Here is a 14,456-nt window from a genome sequence, read left to right as displayed (position 1 = left end):
AGACTAATATTGGACCTCCAAAAGTCCAACAATTTTTGGAGGGCCCATGTTGAAAAATTTGTTTGTGATACTCAGAAACACCGCAGCAATTTCAGCCCAAGTAGCCCACTTGAGGATCAATATTTTGAAACCCATTGATTGTCATGAAAAAAAATGTGGGGACACTGATAAACTCTTATCAAAGATGGCACATGTACGTTTTCATCCTCCCAGGATCAAATTCAATGAACTTTTGAAGTCTTTGTTTTGGGATCCTGAGGTTGGTTTGTTGTTGCACACTATTAACTTTTTTGAATAGCCATATTTGGAGAGTTGCATTTTGTTGCCAGTTGAGTGTATTGTCAAGCCAATATTTTTTTGTGATTGTCTGCATCTTGATGAACTTCCATGTCAATTTTCATAGCTCCATGAATCCATTTGACATGTTTTCCAGGTCAAATCCATTTTCAATTTGTTAAGATTTGCAAACTGATAGTGTAAAATTTGCTAAAGTAGCCCTACATTCTGATTTTTATTTCAGGTCATGTTGACCTGCATGCTAATGTGAAGGTTCCCTATGATTCTCTATATGTTTATCTACCACTTTTCTAGTTTGCAACACCCCAACACTACATTTGATGATTTTTCAAAGGTAGATCCAGAAGGACTTTGTAGAGGTTGAAAATTAACATTTTCAGAAAATGACATTTAGGAATCATCATGAGCACCCTTTTGGCATTTTGGATTCTCTATGTGACATTTTGTACAGAACTCAAGGAGGTGATTTGATCAGTTTTTTAAGCTAGTTTCAAAGGCTACCTGAGTGGTTTTGATCACAACTTGGAGGTGTCAAGCAACAAATTAAATGATGAACCAATCGAAGTTTTGATTCTAAAATATGTTTAGTTAAAATTTAAGAGCATCTCCAAAGGTCAGATGTGCAAAAACAGAAAAAAATTAGTCAAACCGACCAGGGACTCAGCTAAATTTATGACCCAGTGAAACAAATTAAGGATTTTTAAAAAATATAGTATTTAAATCATTATTGATTTAAATAATAATGTTATTATTCTCATAACATCAATGCATAAAATAAAATCATTTAAATGGTTTGAGTATAGGAAGTTGTTTGCTAAAGTTCCAAGGTCAAAAATATGTTGAACTAAATCATCTTAATGATTTAGTGTAATTCATTCATGGGGGTAAAAATTAAAAATTTATGTAGCTCAAATATATTGAAAGGAGGGGTCCAAGCAGAATGTTTTCTAGAAAAATTATAAAAAAATTCAAGGCCTTTATTTGCTATCCCACAAAGAAAGAGGGAACATCACTAAAATAATGTGGGACGATAGGGAGAGAAGTAGATACTCCCTCCACCCCACAATGAAACCCTTGTGATTAAAGGGGAGGTGTGGGCCCACAAGGGAGAGAAATGAACTCTCCCACTTCCCCCTCAAAGAAAATCAAGGCGTTAGGGGAAGGGTACTAGTAGTGGACATAGCTAACGTCGCACACGTAGAACTCTCAAACTGTATGTCGGATTTCAATTTTTTTTTGGTTGTCTCTATATGTGACTTAACTACTTATAACTAAGGATCTAGCTTCTGGGTAGTGACGATGCATTCTATGGAAATCGTTATGTGTTGAAAGGTCAAAAAGTGCTCATTTCAAAGTGACTACCCATACATGAACTCCTTTGCACCCAAAGTAGATAACTCAAAATTTGTAGTAGTAGTCGACAAATGCCCCAGTAGTAGATCTGATAGATTTTGCCAAGATCTAGAGGCAATGGAAAACACAAATAAGAGAGAACAAAATAGATGATAGAAATAAATTGTATTCTATCACAAAAAGATTGATCAACTAGATCATCACAAGATGTTCAATGAATGCCTGTACAAACAATGTAGATGAGCCTGCTTATATAGGCAAGGCTATATGGATATGTGAGCACACAAACATGACATGTGGCTCAATAAGAAACAAGGGTAGGTAGGAGAAACAATAAAATATTCCACATGAGGTGGATCACCCATCAAAGGTGGAATTATCACTCCACAATAAGTGGATAGGATAGAGTAGTAACAAGATCAACACCATAAAAGGTGGAAATTCTCCTACACACACTATCCCAATGTGGCACAAACACCCAAGTGTCTCATACCCAAACTACTATGATATGCATGTACCTAATTAAACTTAAGTATAGTGTAATAATATCCAAGATGAATAATTATTTACACCAACAAGATCACCCTTTTTGACATTTTTTTACCATAATTAGCCCATTTGTGCACCACTACCGGCTCGTTTGTGCACCACTACTGAGACATTTGTGCAAAATTATCCACTATCGGTACATGTGATATTCATTAATGAACTTTCTATTATCAATTTGTTGGGCTCCTTTGAAATCTAGTACTGGGGGGTTGGGTTGACAAAAAGGTGTCCACTATTGGAACTATGTCCACTACTGGTACCCTTCCCCTAAAAGAAGAGTGCGGGAGCCAGGAAAAGGAAAGAGCTAAGGCATAAAAAAAACATGTGAATGAACATCTATAGCATTAGGGTTTGAGAAAGAGGAATGAAGTGTATGCATTGCAAGCTATGCAATTTTTTTATTGTAGTGGAGATCGTGCAGGAACTTCTTGCATGATTTTGACGTTAAAGATCTCAAAAACAAAGAAAAGAAATAGGCTCTAAAGATGCATAAAGAAATCAAGAAGATTTGAACCAGAAATGAAAGGAACATTCCAAAGGTAAAGTCATGAGAGGCAAGAAGCATTCTCTAGTAATACAATAGCTCACAATGAATGCAAGTAGATAAAATACAGATGAAGAGGCTTCAAACCTGAATGAGGGTCTAGAATACATTCTCTGATGAGCCAAATAAAGGCTATTAGGTGGTGTTGTTGTTCTCATGCCCAATATTTGAAAATGAAGATCATAGCTTTGTGGCATTGAGGCATCGTGGTCACATGGACATGTCTTCCTCGATGCTTATCGATTATTTGTGAATGTTCAAGTGCATAAAGGATGTTGATTCATCCCTTTTCCAATTGAATGTGTATGCAACAAATCCGACCATAAATATGCCAAGAGTACATTGTGTTTGTGGTTTTAAATGATCTAAACATGTATGATAAGGCGACATAGTAAGCTATATAGGAAGTGTAGACACCTAAAAATGTATCATTAATCATGTACTAATTATTCATCTGATTAATTAAATAAATTTTTTAATTATTTAATTAAATTCTTCCAAATTAACTTTAATCATCATTTAACATCACTAATTATTCTATTTCTATCGCCTTAATCAATTAATCATTTAACCCTTTCTATACAATTAATTAAATATTTATTATTTAATTGATTACAATTTAATTTTTTAATTAAATAATCTAATATTTAATTCAATTCAATTTCAAATGATTAAATAATTTCTTTAAATTATTTAATTAACTAACTCATTCTTTTCAAATATTCAAAATTCAAAATTCAAAATTTCAATTTCATTGAATTTCAACAAATAACATGTGTATTTCACTTTTTGAAATCCCAAATTTAAATTAACATGAGAATGAAATGTGAATTTCATGTCAAAACCTATAGCACATGTTGAAACTCTAACTCCCATTGACTTTCACTCCGACTGAGCAATCAATTCAATCAATTAAGTAATCTATTTTGTTAACTTCTCAGTTAACTCAATTAACTCATCAATCACCTTTTTCAACTCTCAATCAACTTTTTGGAACACGACAATCAAATCAGTTAACAGACCAATCAACTCAGTCATCTGATCAATCTAATCAGTTCACTAATCAATCAATCTAATTAACTCATCAATCAAATGAATTAAACTCTCAATCAATTTTGTCTCAAGTAATCTCATCCATTGATCAATTCTGCTCCAAAATGAATCTCAACCATCCATTCTCATCCTCCAGAATCTATAAATTCAACCTATTTCTCCTTAAATTTCTAAAAAAAAAAATCTTGATCTTTGAAATTATTGTGCCATCTTTATGCAAGAATTTCAGTGTGACACTGAGAGCCACGCAACACAATTTTGGAGAACAATGGAAGACATAATGCAAAATAGGGGGTTTTATATTGTTTAATTGATTCAATTCTACATCTATTTCATTGAATTATGTTTAGAATTGGCTAGATTGGTTAAGGAATCCATTATTTTCCTTTTAGTCTAATTAGCTCTATTTTTCATAATTATTTGAAACAAGAAAACAATGGTGAACCCGACGTGAATCCGCATCTGACTTATTTTCTCATGTTTTCTATGATTTTGCAGGTTTCTTAGAAAATTGTACGAAGCAACACAAAACATCACACATTCGCACTGACAGAAATGTACATTTGTTCAAATTATTGTGCATTCGCCTTGACAGAAATGTGCATTCGCATTCACACAATTGTGCATTAGTTACAAGCATTGTCCAATCATATAGGATAACACTACATTGTTTTTGTTTTGATGCTCCTTTTCATGATTTCCCTGTCTAGCTAACCCTTAATTCAATTTCTAAATATAGAATTTTTCATTTTCTCTTTAAAATGAGTTAGATCTAATGGCAGGAAGAGTCAGATTTAAAATTTCAGGTGCAAGAAGAAAGGCAAACGAAAGGAGACAAAAGAGAGCCCATCAGATAATACTAAAGCCAAAAAGAAGACTCCAGACCCTAGAAGATGAAATTGTTCTATCTAAATATCACAACCTTGTCCAAAAGTACCTAGAGAAATACCATTTCATCAATGAGGCCAAAGTAATTGTGAACATCATCATGAGCTAACTTTTAGTCCCCAGGTTTTAACATTCTTTATTCTAAAATTTCTCTGTTACTTTTATCATGCAATCGTTATGTCAATTTTGTGCATTCACTTTGATGGTAATGCACATTTGTATTAACAGAGATGTGCATTTGACATCATAGGATTACGCATTCATGTTGATATAATTGCGCATTCATTGGATTTTTTTTTATCGTTTCTATTATTGTGATCTTTCTTTGTCATTTGGTTGTCTAGTTCTACTGATGTTCTTTTGCAGCATGTGGCAAAGAAGAACAGGGAATGCGTGATTGGTTGAAGATTGTTGTTATCAAACTACTAATGTATGTTTGCATGATTTCTAGATTTAGCCAACCTTTCGATTTTGGTGTAAAAATGAACATGTATGGTTAAACATTTCAATTTGGTGCTTAAAAAGAACTTTAAACACACTCATGAATTACTAGGCTTAAAATTGAACAACACAAACTCATCTTTGGATTTGGATTTAAAATGGACACGAACATGCAAATTTCATATTTTGATTTTGGGTTTAAAATGGACATGTGATTGCTTTATGTTTAGAATGGCTCAAATACTGTGATCTTAAAGGATAAAAGAACTCTGGAGTACTTTCTCTTTGTCTTGGGTGGACCCACTATTGCACGAATTACCTTTCCACTTGCCTTCGGGGTCTTGGGAGATAGGGAAAAGTGATAAGGACACCCATCTATTATTTTAGTAGTGAGGAGTATCTTTGACTGGGGATTTCATCACCCCACAGAGGTATCTCTAATTGGGACTTGTTGGGGATATCGACTCTCTCAACATGATCTTGAGCGGGTTTTCTAGGCCGCTATATAAATATGTTGGTCAGGCGACTGGAGTGTTGAGTGAATTCGATGTATATGGGGGCCCTCTCTATACCGATAAGCTCAATTAAAGCCTTAAGTTTCTTTCTTGGAGAATTCGTCATTGGATTGGTGATCCCTTAGAACTATAATATGAGCCAATTATTTTAGTTAACCAAAAATCCCACATTTGATAGTTTAGGGAGTGTGATTCATACCCCATAGATACCTCTCATGTGCCCATCTTGATGAGATAGGAATTCCTTGGTTATAAGATCTCCATATCTTTAGGGTAAGAGAATTTGGTATGCCCAAGAAGTGACTGTCATGGTGGGGGAGCTAGTGCTACCAAAATCTCTATCTGTTTGTCTTGTATGAGTTATTTTATTATAGAGTCCCCATTGAATGGTTTTCATTTCTAGCCTTCATTGTAAATGTTTTCCTCATGTATTTAATTTATTCGATGTGTTAAACTAGTAAGAGTCAGTCTCTTTTTGGGCCCATCTAGGCCCTTTTTCTCACATAACTTTGATTTTCAGAGTTGTCAAAAACAAGTCCAGTTGACCATACTATTTTTGCTATCTATATACAGTGTTTTCAAAGTCTCTCAAAAACAAAATTTGTGCTCAAACAAGGTCATAGAAACAACGAATTCAATCAACAACAAAATTGCCAAGCAAGGTCCTCAATTCAAAACAAAAACATCTTATTCACATGTTTTGCAATCATAGGTTTGTCCAAAGTCCTTAGTCCTCATCTTACATCTAATCCAAAATTATAAGAAATGAGTCCTTAAATAAATCAAGATCAAGAACAAACCCTCCATCTAATCCAATTTTTGACCAAGATCCCACCCGTCAAGAGCCTTATGTTGATCCCCTAATCTTTTTGTAATCCATCCACAATGGTCTCCTTCCATCTCAAGAAAAAAATATCTTTCCTGGTCCTATTCAACATCCACTTCCTAAGAAATATCATGATATTCCTTCTATCCCCTCCAATGATCCAATTCAAAATCAAGAGCAGAGCAAAAACTCCGATGATCCTCTTCCAAGTCAAGATCAAAGTATCCCTTCTTTTAAATCCAAACATACACAATCTCTATCCTCCAAATCCATGTTGGGTCCTTTTATTCCAAAGTCAAAGCCTTCCTCTCTTCCATCCATATTAGGACCCTATGTCCCTCCATCCACTATTCATATGATCCCTAGCTCACAATTCAATTATCCTATCATTAATCAAGATCAGCAAAGGCACACATTGTTTAGCACCTTCCAACCATCTACCTACATCAACTCATCCAAAAGACCTCCATATCATTCCTATTCATCCATGAATTCCATTCCCTTTGGAAGCAATTTGGATGCCAAGAATAAAATCCACAAGTCCAAAAATCCACATACATCCAAAGATCAACATGTCCAATCTAACAGACATGTCAAATGCAAGAAAAATTTGATCCAAAAGCAAAAAGAAATATCCAAAATGCTACAAAGGCCCATTATAAGAAAATCAAAATCAAAATCAATGTGGTTTTCTATAAGAACATCACATCCCAAAGAAAAATCAAAATTGGTATCCAGGCTTGCTATTCCAAAAACTTCCCTCAATTGTCCATCTACATAGCTCCCACTTTCCAAATCTATTCTTCCATCACCTCCTTTATCAATTTTGGATCCTTATGTCCCGAAATTCACATCCACTCCAACAAAATCTCAAGATCAAAAATCCACTTTTCCTCCACTACTCCACCACTTCTCAAGGTGTGTGCCAACATTGATTTTGAAGGCATTTCCATCCATCCTTCCACAAATCTTCCAACATCCTATCTACTATCCACACCTCTTTTTCATCCTTTCATCCCTCCCATTCAATCCTTTGCATAAATCCTTCATCTATGAAATAGGCATTTGTGTCATTTTGTCACACGCTCACCCACGCTCAATCTTGTGTTCAGTCTATTTCCTAGATATCTATTCATGAAATGCTTCAAAATCCGAGGTTGTTTCTCTTTAACATTATCTTTTGGTTGGGATGTGTACTTAATCCGGAGAATCACTTATCATATCTTGATACTGACAACTTCTTATTACTATATCTCACACACTTAATAAATTTCTCTAAATCATTGTGATCTCTTAGTTGAAGACGTGGCTAGTGAAAAATGAATTATCGTGTTTCAGCACCACTGTAATTGTCAGACCCACATGAGTTTAATCACTTACAAGACAATGCAAGAAAAATAACAAGAGAAAAAGCAATATCAAAAGATCAAAACAAAAGCATGAGCAAGAAAAGCAAAAAAAAGAGAAAAGAAAAGAAAAAATGCAATGAAAAGCAATATCAAAATGCTTTTCTTTGGGAACATGCGAGTAACTCCATCAGGCCTATGGACGCCTAGCTGGAAATGGAGCAATATTCGTAAGATTAAAATGATAACCTCGTCGAATCTATGAATGCTCGTTCGCAGCAAGGCTCTATCCAAGATGCTTTTGAATTCAGGATAACTCATGCAGCTACTCACGCCAGATTCTAAGGATTACAATGATCATATGGACCAAAATGAACCCACTTGCACACACATGGGTAATCAAAGACTAAGTACCTTGATCTAGTTTTGGATTCTCCTTCCTTTTAAGAATGCTTCCTAGTCACTAGATATGTTCAGTTGAATTTTTTAGAGGTTCAGGTGTGGTTTGAGTCTCTATCTTTGAAATGTTCAAGAACACTTATTCAGGTGGCGCTATATGTTCTAAAGATTTCACACATTGCCCTTTTGCAAATGGATACCTCTATACTTGGGGGAAAGTTTCATCCACTCTATAGTTCCTACCAAATCTCCCATTATCCCTCATCCACTATCCATCACCCTATCTACATCTATCTTGTTTTTCCATCTTTGATCTTGACATATACCTCTAGTCCATATACCTTGTCATATCAATTCCTTCCTTCCATTATCTGTTCCTACCTATGATCTTATATCCATATCTTATCTCCATCCCTATCCTTTTTTTCCATCCTTGATCTTGATCAAAACTAAGGTCAAAAATAATGCAAAAACATGGTTTCAAAATGCTCTTGACATGTCCCTTCATATAGATCACATGTCATTGCCTTACACTATCAAATCTCTTAGCTTGCAAACACATTATCTTATCGTGAGATATTCCTTGGAAACCAACTCACTCCGATTCATAATAAGCTAGACATTGGGGCAAATAAATACATCTTCCTTATAATCCAAAAAAATCTCCAAAATCTTTTAAAAAAATAAAAATCATAAAAAGTCTTGAAAAAACCTTAAAAATAAAAAAATAAAAAAAAATAAAAAATAAAAAATAAGAAAGCATAGACCATCCATCAAATCAAATCAACAATAGGTGAACTCTCAAAGTCTACAATCAAACTGATCACATGTCTTGTTAATCAATCCATCTATCAAACTCTATCAAACACTGACACGTATTATACAGGGAAGTGTCCACTCAAAACCAAACAGATCAGTCTTATATGAGGCACTCACTCTCTGAAACCAAACATTCCTCCCAATCATCAAGCAATCAAAACAATGGCACATGTTAATATGGTAGTTGGATTTTTTCCTGATTGGTCTTATCTTTGTCAATTGATGATAGGTCATGTTTCATCTCTCAAAATGCAAAAATCCTAAAATAAAAATAAAAATCAAATACGATCTTGAAAAAATCAAATATAATCCTAAAAAAATCTTTAAAAAAAAGAAATCAAATATAATCTTGAAAAAATCCAAAAAAATCATAAAATGTCCTGAAATTTTTTTTCCAAAAAACATAAAATAAACTCTAAAAAATCATAAAAAAACACAAACAATTCATCAATAGCAATTCACAATAAATTATCCTTTGCAAACATCAAGCATTTCAACAGATGCAAAATACAAAACAAATCAAAACATTGAGATTAACAAATCATACATCAACAGACAAACTACCAAGCTTGCCTACAACTTAACCGATCAACTGCCCATCAATTTAAGCATCCTTATCAAACAACATGCCTTTGTGGATACATCGTTCCTAAAATAAGCACCTTATCAGATATCATGTCTTAACGAATTCATCTTTCCTACAATGGACATCCTATCAAACAATCATCAAATCAGGAAACACTTATTCTTGGCAAGAAGATCAGTATGGCTATGACTCGTTTGGTCAAGTTAGTCTTATCTTTTATTTGATTTATCTTTATCATTTTATGATGGGTCATATGTTCCTATGCTACTCAAGGATGTCCACAAGTGACTAGAGGAGCCAAGATGGGCATGATCTTTTTCTTTGTTTGTTGTTTGTGGTGTGAACCAATAAAGTTTTGGGGCAATAGTACCATTGGGTGTCTTTGATTGGTACGTTCATTCAACAAGTATCCTATGCAAAAATGAAGTCAACGATAACTATGCATGTGACTATTGCACATACCTTGACCCTTGGTGCTACACCCATAATGGAGGGGTTTACTCCTTGTATGCAATGCCTATGTTTTTGCAATGAGATATCATTTACACCTTGGTTCCTTATACCCTAGTGTACTGTTGGCAATACTGCATTATAACAGACAATGAAAGATTGTTGGCATTTCATGAGGATATTGAGAAGGTTGTTGATGATTATGAATATAACTAATTAAAGATGTTTTACTGTCTTGATATTATTATTTTGTCATTGATGTCAAGAAATTGATTTTCTAATTCAGTATGATGTTGCCATATCTTGAGAAGTATGATATGAAGATTATAAAGATGTCGGTAAAAGACACAGGAAAGAATATGATGAATAAGGAGATGAATAAGGTATTCAATGGGCAACTACTACCAAGTCAGAAAATGATGAGATCATGATGTTTTAGATTGTTTTAACATCATAAATATGTTGTAAAATTGTAAAGGTTAATACTATACTATGTTATCAAGCAAAGAACCTAGTCGGTAAACCCTAAGGTTATCGCTATCGGTTAATGAAGGCAGAATGTCTACAGAGTGAAGTTTAGTATTCACTGAGTTGTTACCGAGTTGTAACTGAGCTATAACAGAATGCATTAAATGTTTACATGTGGTATATAATGAAGGAAGCTGATGAGCTGGAGTAGATTAGATGATTGGTAAGCCGTGGAAGAAGTTTGTTAACGAATCTAAGGCAATGGAAAGTCGGCATGAAGATCTACAGCTTAGATTGAACCGCAATACCCTGGCACAAGTTCCAAGACTAGTATGCAAGTTCCAAGGTGGGGTAAAACATTTTCAGATCGAAAGATGCATTGAACCTGGACAAGATTGAAGATCTGATGGCTATGATTGATCATGGGAAATGTGATCAAGAAGATTAAGCGGTTACCTAATTGTTTATAAATAGGAAATTATTGATAAACAATATATGTAGGCAAGTGTATGCACAAAGACGCTACATAGTGATTACCGAGCACAAAAGCTTGAAGACCTGTTAGAATAACAGAGTATAGAAGCCCAGCAGATAGACAAGATTAGTTCTATGTCTAGATTGTATTGAACAAATAAGAATCTGCTTTAGCATTTTAGATGTGAAGTTGCAGATAGATTTTATTACTGTTATTTTGTGAAAGTGATAGAAAATCTCTTAATCGAGTGGACTTAACAGTCTTATATGTAAATCCTCTAGCAAGGTGACATTTTGATTGAGTGTTTGAAATCCTTTAACAAGGTCACTTCTAACAAAGTGAAGATCCTAACAGATCTAAGGGAAGTCCCTTAACCGGGTCACATCTAGCAATGTGTTTGTAATCTTTAATAGGATTTGCTTTTAACCGAGCATACTCTAGAAGAGTATATTTCTTAGTGGGTCCGAAATCCCATAGTGGTTTTTCCCTATTTGGGTTTCCACGTTAAATCTGGTGTTATGAGGTTTATATTGTTCATATGCTTTTGAGTTTGCATCTTTAACAGTTTTGGTTATATGACTGATATATATGTTACCGAGGTTGAATCTGATGTTTTTATGGATGATTAAGTTTGTATGATTCACCCCCCCTCTCATCTTGTTGACTATTGGATCTGTACTTATATTAAGTATCAGAACTATCAATTGGTATCAGATCTTTGGACTCCGGAAGGAAAGTTTAAAGGCACTTGAGTTAAAGATCCAAAGATGTATAAGAGGGATGCACCGAAGCTGAACAAGTAAAGTTTCTCTACATGGTAGAAAAGGATGAAGCTACATCTATCAGGAGTTGGAGAATATGTTGTATACTATCTGAAGAATGATTTTGTTGCACCGAGCACCTATCCATTGACTATGGAAGAGATAAGGGCAAAGCAAGAACATATTCAAGCAATGATTGAAATAACATCTGCATTGACCAATTCAGAGTTTAATGATTTACAATGCTGCAATGATGCAAAGGCAATGTGGGATAAGCTCATATCAGTATATGGAGGAGATGAACATGTTCAAAGAGAAAAAGTAGACAGTCTGAGAGGACAACTTGAATCTATGAGGATGAATGAAGGTGAGAACATAACTCAATACAGTACAAGACTAAAGGAGATTGTCAATCAAATCAAAGGAGCAGGTGGAACTATTGAAGAAAAGGATATAACAAGTAAGTTGTTGAGAACCCTTCTACCAGCTTATGCAATCCGATTCTCTGCAATCAATGAATTGAGGTCTGTACCTAATATGCCAGTTTCTTTAGATGCTACTATTGGTAAGCTACATGCATTTGAGTTAAGTAATTTTGATAATAGTGGATCTTTGGTAAATAAAGTTGAATTTGCATTTAGTTCCTTTCATCTTGATGAATCTAATGATTACAATGAAAGAAAGTATAAGTACTCTGAAGGAGATCATAGTGGAGCAAGTGAAAGATTTCAGAAGAACATGGAAGAAGTACACAAACTGTATGAAGGAATCAGAAAGCAAGAAGAGTTTGAAGCACTATTAGCCAAAAGGTTACCAAGAGGCAAAGGTAAGTATAAAGGAAAACTACCTTTGAAATGTTTCAATTGTGATAAGATAGGACATATGGATTCTAACTGTCCTGACAAAGATTTTACTGAAAAGAGAGATTACCGAGATAATAGACAGAAAGATAATCATTACAGAGGACACCGAGACTTCAATAGAAGAGATAGAAAGACATGCTTAATAGCTAATGAGGAATCTAATGATGATAAATCAGATGAGACTGATACAGAGGAAGATGTTTATGTGGCTATCAAGGATGGATCAGATGAAGAAAGGTATGAAGAAAAAGCCTTAATATCTCACATAAACACTAATGATTCTTGGATTATAGATAGTGGATGTTCACATCATATGACAGGAGATATACACAAGTTTGTTATGTTAGAAGATTAAGATGGAGGCTATGTTAGATTTGGTAATGATGCACCATGTCTGGTAAGAGGTAAAGGATCTATAAAACTTCTTAATAATGCAAGATGCAATGATGTCTATTGGGTTGAAGGTCTGAAATACAATTTGTTGAGTGTAGCACAACTAAACAACACAGGTTACCAAATAGAATTTCAGAAAGGAATTGTCAAAGTTCATGATAAGAATGGAAAGTTAGCTGCTACCGGGACACAAACAAAAGGTAACACATTTCACCTTGACTCAACTCGGAATAAATGTTTGCATGCAAAGATTGATGATAACTGGTTATGGCATAAAAGGTTTTGTCATGTCAATTTTGATAATCTGATCAAAATAAGTAAGAAGCACAAAGTAAGAGGTCTACCGAGTCTTGAAAAACCTGAGAATGCTATGTGTCAAGGATGCCAGATGGGTAAGATGACAAGATCAAGCTTTACAAGTAAGTCTTACACTTCTAAGGGAATTTTAGATCTAGTGCACACTGATCTTTGTGGTCCTATGAAAGTTCAAAGTTATTATGGTGATAAGTATTTCATATTATTTGTGGATGACTATTCAAGGATGATGTCAGTAATATTTTTAAAAGAAAAATCAGAAGCTTTTCAAATGTTTAAATGGTACAAGGCAAGAGTTGAAAATGAAATAGGAAGACAACTGAAATGTCTTAGATCAGATAGAGGAGGAGAGTTCACATCTGATGAGTTCAACTTATTTTCCAATGATCATGGTATTAAAAGACAAGTCTCTGCACCGAGAACTCCACAACAGAATGGAATAGCTAAAAGAAGAAATAGATCTATTGTGGGTTGTGCTAGAATGCTGATGATTGAAAAGAAGGTGTCACAAACATTTTGGAGAGAAGCAATAAGCATAGTAGTTTACACCTTGAACAGAGTTCAATTGAAGAAAGGTAGTTTGAAGACACCATATGAAATCTGGTATGATAAGAAACCTAATGTTAGTTATTTTAAAATCTTTGGAAGTAGATGCTATGTTCATAAAGATGATAGAAATGGCAAGTTTGATCGGAAAAGTGAGGAAGGAATGTTTCTAGGCTATTCTTCTAGAAGCAAAGCATTTAAATGTCTGATCAAATCATCTAACAAAATAGTAGAAAGTGCAAATGTGAAAATTGATGAATTTGCATAAAGAAATGATGAAGGAAATTCCAAGGAACCAGAAGACTATGATGAATTTGTCTATGTTCAACTGAGAAGTCCTACCGAGAAGATTGTTGAAGAAAATGAAGAGAATATCCAATTACTGAGTGATGAAGAAGATCATACAGAGCCTGTACTAGCCAAGTATGTCAGAAGAGATCATACACCAAGTTAGATTATAGGAGATAAGGACAATCCAGTGATGACAAGGAACAAACTGAGACAGAACACATGTTTGGTATCTGAATTTGAATTGAGAATAGTAAAAGAGGCATTTAACAGTAAAGATT

The sequence above is a fragment of the Cryptomeria japonica genome, chromosome 3 (genome assembly GCF_030272615.1).
Source record: "Cryptomeria japonica chromosome 3, Sugi_1.0, whole genome shotgun sequence".
Lineage (NCBI taxonomy): Eukaryota > Viridiplantae > Streptophyta > Pinopsida > Cupressales > Cupressaceae > Cryptomeria > Cryptomeria japonica.
This window is presented reverse-complemented; position numbering follows the sequence as displayed.